At 36.6% G+C, this 18,077-nt stretch overlaps 1 long non-coding RNA gene across 1 annotated transcript in view; it reads left to right on the forward strand.

Annotated features, from left to right (window-relative positions):
* The window catches only part of LOC308526573, a 667,011-nt gene extending 649,672 nt beyond the window's left edge, over positions 1 to 17,339 (forward strand). The window contains exon 13 of the long non-coding RNA XR_013996560.1: positions 16,939 to 17,339. This is a non-coding gene — a long non-coding RNA (uncharacterized lncRNA). The remainder of the gene's footprint in view (positions 1 to 16,938) is intronic.
* Positions 17,340 to 18,077: the final 738 nt, after the last annotated feature.

Genomic DNA, 18,077 nt, shown 5'->3' on the forward strand with positions numbered 1-18,077 from the left:
TTTTTTACCAATTAGTATTTAATGTGCTTTAGTTTCCCTCAACTTAAAAAATAAAAAATGAACTCCTTTTCTCAATCCAAAGGCTGCTTCCAGCTACCACTTATCCTGCTCTTCTCTTTCACATCCACACCTTCTATTCCCTCTCCTCACCTGAAACCCTTTCCACACATAGCACTTAACTACTCTACTGAACCTGCTCTTGTCAAGGACACCAGTGACTTGGTTGTTGCTTTATCTGATGTGTACCTTGCATCAGATCAGTATCTTTCCCTTTCTTGCTCACCCTGTAAGGATTATTTAACCAGGTTAACTTCTTCCTCCTTCAGGAAGACTATATCAAAGGGTAAAAAATCCCCTAGCTTCCACATTCCTCTCATTATTTCAGGTCTTTCATTGTTAGTCTCCTTTGCAGGTTCTATAGCTTCCCTGGTTCCTTAAATGTTTGTGATTGACAGATGTCTGTTCTAGTGGTATGGTATTTTTTTTCTTCTTGTATTGTCTGTGGGCTATTTCATCTAATCTTATGTTTTTAATAACTATCTATATGCTGGTGGCTACAAAATCTGATTAGAATAAATATCTGTCCTAATTCAAAACTGTTATTTTTAGGTATCTTCCAGATATCTGAAATTGAATATGTCCATATTTTAAAATTTCATTGATGTACTCTATACTAATAGAAATGTGTTTTCTTCTTATTGAAGAATATGTATAAAGTGCTTACTATATACCAGTTCCTTTCCTAGAAACTTGGAAATACATTAGGCAGCATTTTAAAAATATCTTTCTCTCTTTAAATGTCTCATCAAATCAGTATGCCTTGAATTCACTTTTAAGCTGTTCATTTCTCCTTGAGAATAAAATATTACTGTTTTCCTTTGTCTATAATATTAAGTAATCACTAGAATTAGTTTTAAACTCATGCCAATAAGTTTAAACTCATATCTATTGATAAATTACAACTTTATATTAATAACCATGCTTCTGAAAACCAGCCAATTAGTAGCAGCCAATTACCAATGCTGCCAGACACACACCCCGCTTCTGAAAGTCGGCCAAGTTCTAAATATTTTATTTTGTTTCATTTTAACTTCTCGAAGCCTGTAGAAATCGGCACTTTGGCTTGTTCAGAGATACTGTGTATTACATGTGTAGCTCTCCTTTGATTTCAAAGAAAAAGTTCAGCTTTTTAAAAATCTGATATTGAATGTTGATATCTTCTTTCCACATTTCTACTCCATTAACATTACTTTAAACCCTATTTTATCATGTTTACCTGAGTTATTGAAACAGCTCTTTAATTAATACATGTGGCACTATCGATTTTATCCATTCTTCAAACTTCAAACAATTCACTCTATGAGGTCCGGGTTACCCTGTTGCCAAAATCAGGCAGACACATCAGAGGAAAATAAAATGGCATACCAATATCCCTTAGGAACATAGATGTGGAAATCCTCAATAAAATATTAGCATGCTGAATCCAACAACATTTAAAAAAGATTATACACACTGGCCAAGAGGCATATATCCCTTGGCATGATAGACTGGTTGAGAATATGAAAATCAATCAAAGCAACCTATATTAATAGAATAAGGGTCAGATAATACAAGGACATCTCCAGAGAGATGTACAGAGAAAGCTCTTAATTAAATCCAACATCCTTTCAGCCCTGGCCCTGTAACTCAGCTGGTTAGAGCATTGTCCTGATTTGCAAAAATTGCAGGATGGTTAGGGCCCATAAAAAAAATCAACCAATGAATGCATAAATAAGTAGACCAACAAATAGATGTTTCTTTCTCTCTCTCTTCCTTTCTCTCTAAAATCAATAAATAATTTTTTTAAAAAATCCAACATCGGCCAAAACCGGTTTGGCTCAGTGGATAGAGCGTCGGCCTGCGGACTGAGAGGTCCCAGGTTCGATTCCGGTCAAGGGCATGTACCTGGGTTGCGGGCGCATCCCCAGTGGGGGATGTGCAGGAGGCAGCTGATCGATGTTTCTCTCTCATCGATGTTTCTGGCTCTCTATCTCTCTCCCTTCCTCTCTGTAAAAAATCAATAAAATATATTTAAAAAAAATCCAACATCTTTTTATGATAAAAACATTCAGCAAAGTAGAAATAGAAGGGAAATTCCTCAACCTTATAAAACTATCTATGGAAAACTCACAGAGAGTATTATTGCTTCATGTGACAGGACAAACACTTTTCCTCTAAGATCAAGAACAAGAAAAGGATGCCCACTCCTTTTACTTTTATTTAATATTGTACTAGATGTTCTAGCCATGGCAATCAGTCAATAAGAAGAAATAAACAGCATCAAGATTAGAGAGCAGTAAAAGTATCTCTATTTATACATCATGAATTACATGATTTATATATCTAGAATCCAGGGTAAGACACACACACACACACACACACACACACACCATTTTAGAACTAATAAATGAGTTCAGCTAGGTTCTAGGATACAAGATAAATATATATAAATCAACTGTATTTCAATATAGTAGCAATGAACAATTTGGAAGTATTAACAAAACAGTTCCATTTACAACAGCATCCAAACGAATAAAAATGTAGGGATGTGTTTAACAAAAGTGTAATATCTGTACACTCAAAACTATAAAACATTGCTAAAAAAAAAGACCTAAATAAATGGGAAAAATATCATAGTATTTTATTGGAAGACTTAATATTGTTAAGAGAGCAATATATCCCAAATTGATTGACAGATTTATTACAATCCTTATAGAAATTTTTAGTTTATTTTTCTTGCAGAAATTGACATATTGATCCTAATAGTCAGAGCCATCTTGAAAGAGAACAAAGTTGAAAGACTCAGTTCCTGATTTGAAAACTTATTACAATCAAAACATTCTAGCAATCTACGTATATAAAAGCAAAGTGATAGCTACGAATGAATGAGCAGAACAAATGGAAAGCCTGGTCGCTATAACACAGTGACCATCAGGGGCCAGACGCTCAACGCAGGAGCTGCCCCCTGCTGGTCAGTGCACTCCCACAGCGGGAGTGCTCAGCTGACAGACCCACCAGTCCATCAGCAGCCACTCACTCCCTCAGTAGTCCGGCAGGTCCAATTTCTGGAGAATGGGCCAGGCACTGATGGACTAGCACCCCCAGCATGATCCCGACAGCTCCACCAGCCTCCTGAAAGTCAGCCTTGGGCACTGCAGCCACTTCCCCTCCCTAGATGCTCCACAAGGAAGAAAGAATATAAAAGCAGTGGCCAGGTGGCTCCCGACACCTGGCGGGAACATCAAAGGGACAGATCCAGATCCCGAGCCAGCAAGGGTGTCCCACCACCTGCCCGAAGGGCCGATCACATCCTGGCACCCCTCCCCCCAGCCCCATCGGGACCCCACCCATGCACAAATTCATGCACTGGGCCTCTAGTAGAATATAATTGAGATTCCAGAAATAATCACATACAATTTGCTAAATGATTTTTAACAAGAGTTCTAAAACCATTTGATGGGATAAAATGTTTTCTTTAACAAATGGTGCTAGGACTACTGGAAACCTACATAATAAAAAATAAAGTTAGACCCCCTACCTTACTCCATATAAAAAAATAAATTCAAAATGGATAAACAACCAAAATGTAAGAGCTAAAACTATAACATTCTTAGAATAAAACATAGGTGAATATCTTTGTGACCTTGGATTATAAAATAATTTCTTATATAACAAAAAAAAATGTGACCAAAGAAAATATAGATAAATTGTACTTCATCAAAATTAAAATATATATTTTTTAAAGGACACAATCTAGTAAAAACTCAAGAGACTTATAATCGGAATATGTAAAGACCTCTTATAACTCAACAATAAAAAGATAAATAACACAATTTAAAAATAGACAAAGACTTTAAAAGATATTTCTCAAAGAAAACATAGAAAGATGCCCTCACTGGTGTTGCTCGGTGGTTAGAGCCTCTGTCCCCACACCGAAGGTTCTCAGGTTCCATTCCTGGTCAAAGCACATACATGGGTTGCAGATTCTATCCTTGTCCTGGTTGAGGCCAGTGTGAGAGGTGATGTGTACAATGTCTCTCTCTTTCTTTTCTTCCCTCCCTCTATCTCTCTCCTTTGCACTCTCTAAAAACCAATGGGTACCAACAACAAAAAAAGAAAATGTAGAAAGAATCAATAGCCCCCACTGGTATGGCTCTGTGGATAGAGTGTTGGCCCACGGACTAAGGAGTCTTGGGTTTGATTCTGGTCGAGGGCACATAACTTGGTTGCAGGCTCAATCCCTGACCCTTGTTGGGGGGCATACAGGAGGCTACCAATTGATGTGTCTCTCTCACATCATGTCTCTCTCCCTCTATCTCTTGTCCTCCCACACTGAAAATCAATGGAAAAATATCCTCGGGTAAGGATAAACAAACAAACAAAAAAGAATCAACAGGCACATGAAAGATGCTCAATGTCATTAGTCATCAGGGAAATGCAAGTCAAACCACAATGAGAAACCACTTCACATTCCTAAGTTTTTTAATTAAAAAAAAAAAAGACATACAATAACAAGGCTGGCAAGATCATAGAAAATTGTAATCCTCATACATTGTTGGTAGGACTATAAATTTTAGCCACTTTGAAACAGTTAGTTCCTCAAATTGTTAAATCTACAGTTACCGTATAAACCAGCAAACCCACTTCTAGTTATATACCCAAGAGAAATGAAAACATATAAAATCTTGTGCAGGATTGTTCATAACAGCATTGTTATAATAGCCAAAAAAAAAAGAAAACATCTCAACTGTCCATCAACTGATGATTGGATAAACAAATACGGTATTATGGAAATACTAGAGGCCCGGTGCACAAAATCTGTGCACGGGGAGTGGGGATCCCCTCAGCCCAGTTTGCACCCTCTCCAATCCGGGAACCTTCGGGGGATGTCCAACCCCTTGGTTTAGGCCCGATCCTGGGCTGGCAGTCGGACATCCCTCTCACAATCCTGGACCACTGACTCCTAACCACTCACCTGCCTGCCTGCCTGATCACCCCTAACTGCCCCCCCCCCCCGCCAGCCTGATCACCCCTAACTGCCTCTGCCTGCTGGCCTGATTGCCCCCAACTGCCACCCTGCCCCGCTGGCCTTGTTGCCCCACACAGCCTGCTGCTCAGTCATTTGGTCGCCCTTCACTAATCCCCCCACTGGCCTGGTCACCCCATGCAGCCTGCTGCTCGATCATTTGGTGGCCCCTCACTAACCCCCTGCCAGCCTGGTCACCACACGCAGCCTGTTTGGTCATCCATTTGGTTGTGATGGTCGCTTAGGCTTTTATATAGATAGATAAATATGGTACGTAATTCAGCCATACAAAAGAATGAACTATTAATACATTCTACAACAGAGATGAGTCTTGAAAATATGATGTTAAGTGAAATAATATTCATAACAAACTATATATTATATGATTCTATGTGTTTGAATGTCCAGTTAAGGAAAGTGCATAGAGACAGAAATAGATTAGTGTTGTTAGGAGCTGAAGAGAGTAAGGAATGCATGACATTTCTGTTTTAGGATGATAAAAATATTCAGGGATTAGACCATGGTGATAGTTGAACTCTGTGAATTTTCTAAAAATCAATGAATTATATATCTTAAAGAGTGAATTTTATGGTAATTTGTTCTCAATAAAGCTGTCATAAAATCAACTCAAAGTAACATGTCTAAAATGAATATCTAATTTTGTTAAATCTGATTTTTTTCAATAGTTTTCAATGGCCTCCTCTTTCAGATAAACTTCAAAGGCCTTGATTTGGGCTTCTTACACTCTTTATACAGTGATCTCTATGAACTCTAGTTTAATTTCTTGGCATTCCTCTCCCCAACTATAGATATATCAAATTCTATGTTTCTGTCATGTTAAACTTCATTCTAGTCTATAACTCTAAAACTTTGAATTCTCTATGCTCAGTTCTTCAAATGGACCTTCTCTTTCACTCTGCTATAAAAGTTTTCTACTATTAAGGTTAAATAGGTTTGCTAATCCACAAGATATAATAGATACTATTCTTAACTATAATTTTTTGTTTAATGTTCCCCACCCCCTCTCACTATAATAGAAAGTCTATGAGGGTAGAGGACTGTGTCTCTTCTGGTTCCCTTTTAATTCCCAATTCTGGATGTAGCAACATATTTGTTGAATGAAGGTTATCAATGAATAAGCTCACTCTGGTATTATTTTCTGAATACGTTTTTGGACGATGGCTTTAGTAAGAGTTCTAATTAATGAAGCTAGATATTTTTCTATAAAATGTTATTTTAGCAGAAATTTTATTTGAATTTTTATATCATATTTATGATATTGCAAAATGGATGCGTTAGTAGACCACAGTCTAGTAAAACCATTCCTACGGCTAGATTTCTAATCACTTTGATCATCTGTGTTTCACCGTTATCATTGTCCTTCACTTAAAAAAAAATGCTCAATCATCTGAATAATTAGTTTGTCCTTAATAAATTAACAACAACAATAGTACAAGTAAATTTGCACAGTATCATTGAGAATAAAGAATGAACAAAACATTTGGGTCTTCTTTAAAAAATAACTATATTCTTCCCTTGTCACATCATAAACTTATATTGGTCAAACAAGTCAGATTCCATTAGTCTGTGTCTGCTCAAAGTCAGCTATGCAGAGAACAAGATTCCAGAGGCCTCCTGCAGGTTTCCAAGTCAGCTCTGCACCATTTGTTATAATAAAGGCATTTGTGTCAACTTATATTTTCAGGTGGGTTATATTATTAAAACAGACAGCCACAAAGATGGTAGAATGTTCATTTAAAAGCAAAAACAAGAAATATTCCATCTAAATAATAGAAATTATGTGATAATGCTGATTAGTAATTGGTGATTTTCAAGTGATGCTTAGTTAGTGATTAGTTAATATAACATGTGCAACTTAACATGTATATTAGTCAGAGCTCTCCAGAGAAACAGAACCAATAAGATGGAGAACCGAGAGAGAGAGAGAGAGAGAGAGAGAGAGAGAAAGAGGAGGCGGAAAGAGAGAAAGATTTAATTTATCATAAGGAATTGGCTCATGCAATCCTAGAGGCTGCTAAGTTCTAAATCTACAGTCAGCAACCTAGAGACTTTGATGGTATAGTTCCAGCCTGAAGACCAGCAGGCATGAGACTCTGAAGAGCCAATGTTTCAGTTCCAGGCCAAAGGCAGGCAAAACAAAACACCTATGGCCCAGCTCTAAAGTTGTCTGGAAGGAGGAATTCCTCCTTATTTGGGAGAGGTTTTTGTTTTATTCAGGCTTTGATCTAACTGAATGAGGCCCACTCACATTAGGGAAGAAAATCTGCTTTTCTCGGTCCATTGATTTAAATGTTAAATTCACCCCAAAACACTCTCAGAGAAACAGCTGTAATAATGAGTGCAAATATCTTGGCACTCTATTGCCCAGTCAAGCTAATCCATAAAACTAGCCATCCCAACAGGCATTTATTAGGTATTTTCCTTTTTTGTTTGTTTTTAGTTTTTAAGGAGAGTTGTTGGTAATAAGTGGAATTCCTTTTATTCCAGTTATCAGATTGGTATCTGTGGTAGGCAGAATTCTAAGATAGCCTCCAATGAGTCATCTCTTTATATAATTTTCTTCCCTCATGTGTGACTTGAACTTGTGACTTGCTTCTAGCCAATAGAATATGGCAAAGATAATGGGAAAATCATTTTCTTGATAATGTTATACTATATAATATTCCATTTTATAGTGGAGTAAGAGCTTCGCCTGCTGGCTTTTAAGAAATAAGTTGCAATGTTATGACAGAGCTAAGAGGCAAAGAATGACAGGGGCCTCTAGTTGCTGAGAATGGCACCTGGCTAACAGCCAGCAACCTCAGTCCTACAACCAAAAGATATTACGATCTTCCTTGAACCACGTGAGCAGCCTGCCGAACAACTAGATTGCAACCTGTGAGATACTGAGCAGAGGACCCAGTTAACCTATGCCTCGACTCCTGACCCATCAAAATTGTGAAATGATAAATGTATGTTGTTCTAAGCCTCCAAGTTTGTAATAATTTGTTAAGCAGGAATAGATAACTAATGCAGTATTCCTGCTGTCAAACTCTCCTTTAGCCTCAACATAAAAACTCTTCTCATTGTCATATTTTGAAAAGTGGATGGAAAATTGCATTTAATTACAACTTAACAGGGCAAATATAGATGGTCCAAAAATTGAACGTTGAAACCTGTACAGGAGCAGGGCTAAAAGAAAATTCAGTTTCTTAAGCAGTAAGGATTTGACTCAGGAATGGAGCAAAAGCATGATGACAAGGGCAAAATGTGTTCAAGTATAGGATATGGCATAAAGGAGTTGGCATATTTTGATATGTAAGCAGACTATTTATGTTGCAAAGTTTGTAAACTCATAGCAGAGGATTGGCTTCCAGGCACAACACTCAAATATCTAAGAAGTGAAAGTGCTCTAAATCAGGGATCTATTCCAATGAAAGCCAGTAGCCTAAGCAAGCAGAAACAGGATTTAGGTCCATTAATAAGAGTTCCTGGCTTATGAGAACTGGGATAGAATAAACAAATTCTGAGACTCCAGTTATCTGTGCTATAGTTACTTTTTGTTAGGTTTGACTCTGAGAGTCTAGATTTCATCCTAATCTATGACAAAATAAATATCATTGACATCTAAACAATTGAGGCAAAGATCTTTGCATTAAAGTGCATAGCAAGTACATATCTATATATATAAAAGTCTAAGTGACCATCCGATTGTTTGATGGTTCAGCTGTTCACCTGGTAGCTATGATGCTCAATGACCAACAGAGGGCAGACACTCCAATCAGTAGAGGAGGGAGCCTCTAGTACATTCATAAATATGAATGGGTCAAATGACCCTTTTATTCCTCAGAGCAATCATAGGTCTTGCAGAATGAGGACTTCCCCAAGTGGTTCTAGCTGCATGATCATCACTGTACCCATGTTGTGTGTAAGGGTGGGGGAAGGTAGGTTGCATTAAAAGACAAATGGCCCCCAAGTCTATGTCTCTGCTAATGTTCAGAAAACATCCACAGCAACAATCCAAACTACTCTCACAAGATGATTTAATGAAAAGTATCAGCACTTGGTCACTGTTTACCTCATTCCCAACTCAACCCAAAATGTTTGGCTACCTTTTTAAGTGTATTTTTTTCTCATTTGTATAATATGTCCACTTATCTTTCTTTATGTTTACTCAAAGAGCATCCCTGGAGTTTCTTTGCCACTCTTCTATGCACATTTACCTGCTATGGGACATTGTAAGAAATCCTATATAATAAAGAGGTAATATGCAAATTGACCTTCATGCCCTTGCATCACAAGAAGGCCACCCCCATGTTATCACAAGATGGTCACCCCCACGTTGTCACAAGATGGTCGTCCCCACATCATCACAAGATGGCCATCCCCATGTTGTCACAAGATGTCCGGCAGGGGAGAGCAGTTGGGGGTGATTGGGCCAGCAGGGGAGCAATTAGGTGTCAATCAGGCTGGCAGGCAGAAGTGGTTAGGGGCAATCAGGCAGGCAGGTAGGCAAGCGGTTAGGAGCCAGCAGTCCCAGATTGTGAGAGGGATGTCTGACTGCTGGTTTAGGCCCGATCCCTGTGGGGTCCCAGAGAGGTCCCAGATTGGAGAGGGTGCAGGCTGGGTTGAGAGACACCCCCCCAGTGCACGAATTTAATGCACCGGGCCTCTAGTAGTTATATAAGTTACAGAATATTTCTCAGGAGTTTTCAATATAAACTTATTTTCAAATCATTTCTTAGTACCAAGAGAATGCAGTGCATAAAACACTAGAAGCATACAGGCATATCTGGGTGGAAAAAAAGCACCCACAAACCTAAGATGATTTTATCACATTAGAACTCCCTACCTCAGGTCAGGCTGGCCCTAGATAAAGAACTGAACATGTCAAATGGCCGCGGCCTAGAATGAAAGGGCTACCAAGTGTAATAATAGAGCTCCAAGCAAGATTACAAAAGCCCAACTCTCTGTAATGCCAGCATTCAACTAAAATTCTTAGGTTCAGGCCCAATTCTAAGCTCTTGAGCATCATATCCCAAACCCCCCATGATCTGAACACACCGTATATTTCTAATCTTAAGTATTACTTTGGCTTTTTGTACTGTTCATTTTACTCTAGGATGCCCTATCCTATTTGGCTCCTTTCTATGTGCTCTTTCTGTTCTTTTTGTCTGGAATGTCCGTTAACAATATGACTTGCTAGAATACTTGATTTTTCTCCTTAAATTTTACACCTTACATTCTGTCTAAAATATATGGTTTAAAGGTTTTTGTCCTAAAATATAGTCTAATTGCTGCTCTTGCTTTAAACTATTTTCCTTTTTTTTTTCATTTAAACTCAAATCACCTTAGAGTATCATTGCTAACGAGGTGGTTGACTACACATCTTAGGAAAAATATTCCTCCCACTGTAGACATCCTAAAAATGCTAGGTAAAATATAACCACAAACTTCATACTCTTAAGGAAGTGAAGTGTACAGGTGATGAGAGTGATGAAGTAGAAAACAAGTTTGTTATAAAGATACTGAATCCACAGGTGCCTTGAAGCTGTTTGCAGCTCTTATTAACCTAGAAGTTTGGGAAAGTAAAACCTGTCCTGAGATTTCACATGAGCAGGTCTTTCTTCTTTGCTGGGGATTGAAATGTATTTATATTACCTAGATGGTCCAGGAAACCATAAATTGAAACATTAATTTAAAAGTTGTTAAAAAATAAAAATAATTTTTTTAAAAAAGTTGTTATTGCCCAACAGTGCCTAGCAGAAAGAATTACAAATATTATCTGAAGGGATTCAGCCTCAATTCAGTACACATAGATTCTCACATGTAAATCCATGCCAAAGTTGAGCTCAGAATACAAAATTTCCAAAAGGCAAAATAAACAAACCACCACAATTAAGAATTAGTAGAAATCACAAGCAGCAACATGAGAAGCTCAGGAAAATGACAGACGTTGAAATTTGGGAACAGAACGTAGCTAAGTGTGCTTAAAAGATCCAACTAAATAAAATAGTTGAATGAATAAATAAGTAAAACACTTTGAAAACATACCTAACATTATTCAATAAAGGAAACAAAAAGTTCCATGCACATTTCATTTGCAGCAGGTCAAAGAATATTAATGTAAAATATTAGATAAAGTGCTAGTAAGAATAATGGAAGAATATTTTATAATCTCTAAATGTGTAAATTCTTTCTGAAAATAAAAATTCCAGAAACCATTAAAAAAAAGACTGAAAAATTCCTATAGAAATGTAGACTTCTACATGCTAACATCCAACAACAAAAAGTGAAAAGAAAAATGACAAAATGATAAAAAAATTGAAACTCACATCATGGGGGGGGGGGGGAGAAAAGGGTTAGCCTGTCCCTCATATTAATAAAGAATGCCAACAAGAAAAATATAAAATTCTATATAATATGGATATAGGATATGAACATGAGTCCTCAGGAATGGAAAGACAAATGCCTTCTAAACATGAAAAGATGCTTCACTCAGTCAACACAAAGACCAGCAAATTAAAACAATTTGGAAAACCATATCTCACATATCAGATTAATAAAACTGCAAATATCTGATATTGCTCTGTACTGTTTAGACTGTGGGATAATAAACCCTATTGTCCATTGCAAATAGGATTGTAAATGGCTGCAATCCTCAGAGAATGCAATTTGATAGAATTATTAAAACAACAGATTCATGTCACATTGACCCAGCAATTGCTCTACATAAGCATTGATTTATACATTGTTATTTATTGAAAGATTGCTAGTAATGGCATGATTTAAATAATCTAAATACCCATTATTAGAGGTCTGAATAAATAGAGTTATATCCATAAATGGGATTGTTATGCATCTATTAAAAATCACAATGAGGAAGCTCTATGTACTGATAGAATTACCACCTTAGTATATTAATGACTGAAAAATAAAAGTTGAAAAGTAGTGGCTATCGTGTGCCACCATTTGTGAAAAAGAAAGAATGAGAACACATTTTTAATTGATTTAATAAGTATTAAAAATCTCTGGTAGCATCAACAAAAAGATAGTATTAACAGTAGACAATGGAAATTGAGTGAAAGGGGTTCAAGGGAGAAGGTTTCATAATATATCTTTGAGGGTCGTGTCAGGGGGCAAATTTAGTAGATTGTTAAGCTGAAGATATTTTTAACCAAGAGGTTTTAACTAAATATTTGGCAAGGTTGAAGAAAGTAACAAAATAGGTTGAGGTACCTAGAGATTAGCAGCAGTGGAAAGCTATTCTCACACCTGCTACCCCTGGAAAAGAGGAGGAAATACCTTCATAGGAGCTCAGTGATAGCCTCTGTAAGAAAGGGCCATCTGATTAGATCTGTAACTACAGTGGAGGACAGAAAATGACAATACTGGGCGCCAGAGCAGATAAGAAGGGGAAGGAATATTCTTTTCTCTCTTTGCATCAGCCCTCTGTTCTTCTCCCTGTGCCTTTCATTAGACAAATTCAACCAGAAGTCAGATAGCAAGGGATCCCAGCAATATGGTCCACAAGGGTGAGACTCCTGGTACACAGAGTAGGAGAATGAGATATATTCTTATTATATGCAAATTAAGATCAGAATTAGATACCATGTGGCATACAGAGTGAAAAAATTAAAAGTTTAACAATTTTCTGTTAGCAAGACTTGGCCTCAAATGAAATTCTTATACATGGCCAGTGAATATGCAAATTGATAGAAGCTTCCAAAAGCAATACAGCAATATATCTAGTTAAAGTTGAAGATAGACATTCACATGAATCAGTAATTTCACACTGAAATAAATCGCCCTAGGGAAACTCACTCATTTGCAGCAGTTTTTGTGTGCAAAATTTATTAACAGAATAGTAGAAATTTTTGCCATATTCATAAAAGAGTGGACAGCAGTGAAAATGAATGATTCAGAGCTACACCTAACAAGCACAAATGCCACACACGAAAAAAGACTAATTGGTGATAATATTATTTATATAAAGTTTAGCATCATTGAAAAGTTATATTATATATTGTTCAGGGAAAATAATAAGGTTGATAGCACATTCAGGTTAGAGGTTAACTCAGGTATGCCAGATGGGTACACAGAAGATTTGACTGAAAAAAATGTTTCTTTTTTCTTAAACTATGCAGTAGGTATAATAATGTCATTATATTTTGATAAGGTCTTAGGTATGTATGAAATATAATAAAATTTAAGAAGATATTAAATAGGACTAATATATATATATATATATGACTGAATTATATCTCCCAAATTCATATGTTGACTGTACTTGGACTCAGGACCTTAAAAGAAGTAGTTAAGGTTAAATGAGGACATAAGAATGGGTCTTCAATAAAAAAATACCGAATTATTATGGTTTTTACACAAAGAGAAAGAAACACTAGAGGGGAGAGTGAACAAAGAAAAAGTCATTTGAGGACACAGAGGGAAGGAGCCCTCTGAAAGCCAAGGAGAGAAGAGAGGGGTCAGAAGAACCAAATATGTGGAATTTTGATCTTGGACTTCCAGCGTGTAGAACTGCGAGAAAATAATTTCTGCTGTTTTAGCCACCCCATTTGTGGTTTTGGTAGATCTAGAAAATTAATACAACATGTGATTTATTTTTTGGTATCCACAGTCATTACCTTTGAAATTCTGATATTTCTCTGCATTTCTATTGAATTTCCTTTCATAATGATTGTAGGTATAACTTCTTAATAGTAAAATTCAATGGTCCTTTACATTTCTTTATATACATTAATGAATCTCTAAAGAAATTACTATTACCCCTTCTGTTATATTGTACTCTTCTCTTTTTTTGTCTTTATGTTGAGTTTTACTGGTTCTCCTCTAAAATCTATAATCTGTTCTTTATCTCCACATCATTCACCATCCTCTGCAAGATAACTTCTCCCAAGTCTATGCCTTGCCTTTCTTATGACTCTCTACTTTCCTCTACAGAATATCATTCAATTAAATTATTTCAGTATAACACTCATGCAAATAATTCTCTAAACTATATATATATATATATATACACACACATATATATATTGCTTTATTGTTATTAGTTTGTAATATGTTTTTATTGATTTCAGAGAGAGGAAGGGAGAGGGAGAGAGATATAGAAACATTGATGAGAGTAAAACATTGATTAGCGGGCTCCTGCACACCTCCTAGTAGGGATTGAGCCCACAACTCTGGCATGTGCCTGACCAGGAATCAAACCTGTTTGTGCATGGATGACACTCAAACAACTGAGCCACACCAGACAGACTTTAAACCATATTTGAAAGCCTTCTCAGGGACAGAAACAATCTTCAGCTCCCTACTTCTAACAGGTCATTTTATCAAGCTATCCTATATATTGTCACTTAGTATCTGAAACTACTCTGAATAAATTCCGTGACTGCTATTACAGAAGCAATGACTGATACAATGTTAAGATTAATGTAGAGTAACAAAAGGAATAATAATCTCAGCTAATAATGAGAAAGCTGACAGGATCTTAAAGCTAACATGTAGCAATATGTTTAAATCCAGATCTTTCTGAATGAAGATTTTTGCTGTTGGCTCTCAATCCCCATTTATAATTTCCAGCTCCACATTCCACGGACACTTCTAGAAATGTATTTCTAAAACTTAATTCATCATTTTATTCTCATATGTGTGTTTTTTATTTTTTATTTTCCACCTCCATGGCCATCTTATGCTTTACTCAAACGTACAAACTTTGTATTTTTCTAATTCCTTTTCCTCTTTCTTGATCCCCACCTGCAGTAAGTTACTTCCATAAACCTCTTGTACTCACTGCCATCTTCTCTTCTCTATCGGTATCATTTCTTGTAAGGCTGTTGACATCACATTTTAACCCAATCCTTTCTTTCTAGTCCCCTTTCTCCAGTAGCTTAATTAGCAGAGCAATCTTCTTGCAGTTTAAATACAATCTTAACAAGGCTCAGTTGTAAAACCTTTATATCAGGTCTAAAACATTCCCAGTGCCCCAGGAAAACATTCTTTTAAGACTTCAGAACAGTTTCTGGACTGTCTTCCCAATCCTCTGTGCTCCTATATATTCACTTTATAACAGTTCCTGCTTTGTTTCTCAATGGTCTTGATTTCTCTTTATGAGTGCCATTTGTGTCCTTGTCAAAGAATATCCTTGGTTGGTGATTTAGTGTAAATTATAGCTTAGTTTCTGTCTTCAGATCCTAATATTAAAATACAGGGGTAGGTTTATGGTTGTTCATATGCAGAGAGACACACAGGTTATGATTGCTAAATTGGTTTGCTAACTCTGCGTTTCACATTCACACAATGATACACCTATTTTTGCTAACCCCTGTATTTTTGGCTTGGTTTCAACCATCTCCTCCATTACTGAGGGTTCTTCCAGCTTGTTTATCAACTTGACTATTTTAGAGAGGACTCAGCAGTTGATTTTTAATTTCATTATATATGGTCAGTAATACCAAGTCCTTCACAAAACAGTTATACTAACTTTTTATATTTTATCCCACTTTTACCTCTTATGTACAAGATTCTCCAGTTTTTTATAACCTAGCACCTGAAGATTACATTTCTGTTTATATGGAGTAATAAATGAAGGTGGAGGCTGCAGAGATGACAAGCTGAGGGCGCCTGCCAGTGCAGGCAAATTGGATGCACATTTGGGCACACAAGTTATTTATCAAAGGCATGCAAATCAGTTTCTAAAGCTCACCAATTAGGAAGATTTTTCTTATGTAATATTTGTGATTATTGAATACTGTAGGTAATAATTCAACTTGAAAAAAATCACAACATTCTTTATGTTTGGACATTTTTAATATTTGTGATGTCTGTTCCAGAATTATCAATGTTCATCAACATTAATTTCTCCTCAACTCTTGAATACAGGAATAACATCCCATCTAACCACTTAATTCATTGTCAAGGGGATTTTCCCATATAATATTTTCCCTCCATTTTAAGATGTCAATAATTGTAAGTCACTCCATGTCTGTAAGGATGGCATGTTGGTGAAACAAAGATACATTATATTAAGGGAATATATTGATTGTATGATAGTTCTCAATAGTAGAAATTTTAAAGTGAAACCATTATGTCTAGTTTATACATAGTGTTTAGGAATTATCCATTTAGTTAAGGGAGAATGCATCTTGTACTACTTCAGGTAACATTTTCTGGTAGACAGAAGTTTTTAATTCTCTTCATTGACAAGCCTAGAAGGAGTGGTAACCATGTCTATTTAATTAGCTCTATGTATAGGCTTTTTTTTTTTTATTAAGTCCTCACTCAAGGATATTTTTCCCATTGATCTTGAGTGGAAGGAAAAGAGGAGGGGGAGAGAAGTAGAGAGAGAGGGAGAGAGAGACACACATTGATGTGAGAGAGACACATTGATGGGCTGCCTCCTGTAGGAGCCCCCACCACAGCCGGGGATTGAACCTGCAACATGCCCTTGAACTGGGAATTGAACTTGAGGCCTTTCTGTAGGCCAACACTGAGCAAACCAGCCAGGGCTTATTAGCTTTTTTGAGTCTTTTGTGTAATTTATACATTCAGAGCTAAGTGAAAATTAAGTAGGTCTCGAAATGGCTGTTGAAAGCCATGAAATACCCAAGGTTACAGGACATAGAATATCTCTTTCCAATCATAATACATCTAATTGTCCTTCCTGAACATTTTTTATTTCTACTTGAAGAATGGTGGGTACCTTTGTGTGTGCATGTACCAGGCCTGGTACTCTAGTTGTGAAAGAGGCTCCTTATCTGTATATTATCATATAGTTTCAACATTCTCAATACTATTAGAGGCAAAATATTGTTTAAAAAAACACAAAACTCTTTTTTTACTCTTTCTTTCCTAAGGTCTTAAGAGAGTTGCCTCACGGAGAATTCCAGATGGAGGATTGCTTTCTGGCTCATGCATGGAAGCCGGCCAAAGAGGGAGAGACTACAGATAAGTCAATCTGCCAGTGGGGGTGGGGAAGACCTCTACAGTCCCCTGGAGGATTTGAAAAACATTTACACCTCCTGCTTTGCCAATAACGACAGCAAAACAAATCATTGCTCTGTACAGACAGCATGATGAAAGCATATTTAACTGAGGGGAAGTTAAAAACAACAACTGTTCAGATTACCTCAGAACAAGGCATTTCAAGAAGTTACTTCATTTTTTTTCTGTCCTTTAATGTTTTTCAGAGATAACAAAATATTCACCCTTTTCTCTACTTCTCCACCTCCCAATCTAAATAAAATATTGAGTGCAGAAAGCAGTCTTTCTTAATTCACATTCCCTATGTTCACATTCCAAAGAGGTGAAAATTTAGAGTTTATAATTCCATAGCAACATATTGTTGACATATTGTAATTGCCAAAGGGGTAAAGACTTGAAACTGGCTTTAGTGATATGTTTGGCTCTTAATCCAAAGTTAACAGAGGCAGGACTGAGTTCATGGAGCTGTTATTGGGACAAGTCATAATACTCTTTCCTGTCCTTGTTTTGTTCATTCAATTCCTTGGAGTGGGATGGTAAGGAATGTGATGCAATTTCAGGATTATGTTTCATGCATTTTATACCATTTTTCCTTACTTATCCAGTCAAGTATATATTTAACTTTCATGTTGCCTGTCATGTTGCAAATTTGCCAACCCCGGCTCTGAATTCCACAGAAAGTCAATCCACATTACAGTTTTGTGAATTACAACAGTCTTATAGATGTATGTGAAAGCACTGCACTTGTGAACACAGTAACACTCCCAATTCGGTGGAAGTGAAAAGCTACATTACAATTTTGCAGCCTCCTTTTGTTTAAATTATGTCATATAACTAATGCCAATAGATATTTCTGATAGAATCATTTAATCTTCAAAATGGAAGAGTCCTTCGTGACCTTAGAGTTTTCGTTTTGTTTTTTCAAGATAAGAGACTTAGGTCTCTTAAACTGCTCAAGGTCACTTGGCTAGTTAGTGGCAGATCAATGTAATCAGCTTTCCTGATTTCTAAT

This window comes from Myotis nattereri (genome assembly GCF_964212035.1).
Source record: "Myotis nattereri genome assembly, chromosome: 1".
NCBI lineage: Eukaryota > Metazoa > Chordata > Mammalia > Chiroptera > Vespertilionidae > Myotis > Myotis nattereri.